Source organism: Phocoena sinus, chromosome 1 (genome assembly GCF_008692025.1).
Source record: "Phocoena sinus isolate mPhoSin1 chromosome 1, mPhoSin1.pri, whole genome shotgun sequence".
In the NCBI taxonomy this organism is placed as follows: Eukaryota; Metazoa; Chordata; class Mammalia; order Artiodactyla; family Phocoenidae; genus Phocoena; species Phocoena sinus.
The window spans coordinates 65,954,629-65,956,405 of record NC_045763.1 but is presented as its reverse complement, the minus strand read 5'-3'; positions in this window follow the sequence as shown (position 1 = coordinate 65,956,405).

Genomic DNA, 1,777 nt, shown 5'->3' with positions numbered 1-1,777 from the left:
TCCCTCTAGGAAAAGGAAAAAAGGAGTTTTGTTTTTCCAGAGGGTGGAACCTTACATGAAGGGAGGGAAGAGGGTGTGGGGGGAAAAGTCTTTTCCTGGAGGAATAGCCTCACCTCATTAAGAAACACCCGCCTTCTCTACAAGTCAAGATCTTTATCAGGACAAGCCAACTTACTCCAGATTTAGTATTAAGAAGAAGAAGAAAAAACAAAAACCCAAAACATTGGGAATGGCCTGTTAACTTTTGACTTAAAAAAAAAAAAAACTCCTCTCTGCATTTGCCGTGGCTTTTTGATTCTCACTCCCCAACCAAAACCTAAACAAAGATTCAGGTTACATCTCTTTCTGCAGCAAGCTGAAGGGGAAGCGGAGGTCTGGGTGACTTGAATGTTTCAGTCATTCTCCTGAAACGAGCAGCTCCCCTGTCTAGCTGAGGACAGAGACGGCTCCCTGGAAACCTGGGGGCTGACTTATCTAGAGGTTTGCACTCCCTTTGTGAAAAGTTTTCTTATTAAGATAAAGAAGGAACATCTGAGCAGCACAAAAGCTTATGATTTGCGACTAGATTTGAAATCAAGGCTACAAGAAAGACAAAAAGTATGTTGCTAATAGTATTGCTCTTTCATCTCATCCTAGGCAAAATTTAAGCCATAGAAGCGGCCAGCTCCTGCCTCAAATTTTGGCGGCGGGTTTGTTGGGGGGGGGAAGGGGGGTGAGAGGGGGGTCTCAGAATACCGTAATTTTGACTAGGATTGGAGCGTGTGTTTAAATAACTTATTTATGGTATAGATTTTACTTCATTATGTAGTGTACAAAGAGGAATTTGGTAAGGCTAACAACTTTTATTTCCAATTTTCCCTTTGAGAAAACAAAGCAAGCTTCTGAAACAGTAATATAAGAATATTTAGGAGTCTCTGTTTCTTAATGGCCTTTAACAAAATCATATGATGTTGCTTCGATAAGATATATATGTTTATAATATTATCTCCTTGCCTTATTGTCTAGAAGAGGAAGATCGAAGTGCTCCTGCCCAGACGCGTCAGCAGCAGGCTAGAGTAAGGGCAGTGGGCAAACACAGGTAGACTTTACTGTGATGAAGTGAGCCCATGTAACAGCCTGGGACCAAGCAACGACTGCAAATTTAGTTTTTCTTCCATTACATTTTTCTCCCGTAAACACGAGGGTCTCTAGAGCATTTTCCTAACGCCATTGTTTACGCACAGCTGCGCCCACGTTAATATTAGCTATCCCCATGCAGGTCCTCTCTGGGAGCTCTCGCTTAAATTTACGCAGTGGGGGGGGGGAGGGGGACGCTATGATTAATCTGTGCTCTCTTACAGAATTGAAGGCTTGGAGTGGACCGACTTCTCGAAAAGCTAACCTGTGCTTGGAGAACAGAAAGACTTGTGTTTCTCATCAAGTGCAAAAATTAGTATTTTTTGAAAAATCCACATAATGCATTTTCCATGAAATAGCATCGGTCTCGAGATGGCTCTTCTGAATGGAAAGGGTCGTGTAGAATGTTGACTACCAGGCCGTGTATAGAGCAGGAATGAAAGTGGAATTAAAAATAAAGACCCAATTCGGAGATTTAGTTACAGTTTCTGTGCGTGAGGGTCTGCAAAATGAATCTGGGGTACTGTTTGGCTGCTATCCGGGAGAATAAGTCGCGCGGGTCATTTGGAGATCCGGGGAGAGCTGGAGTTGTTTTTGGAAGTAGGGCGGGGGCTCGGGCGTTTATGCGGTCTTTCCAGCCCCCCCCCCGACCCCCGCCTAA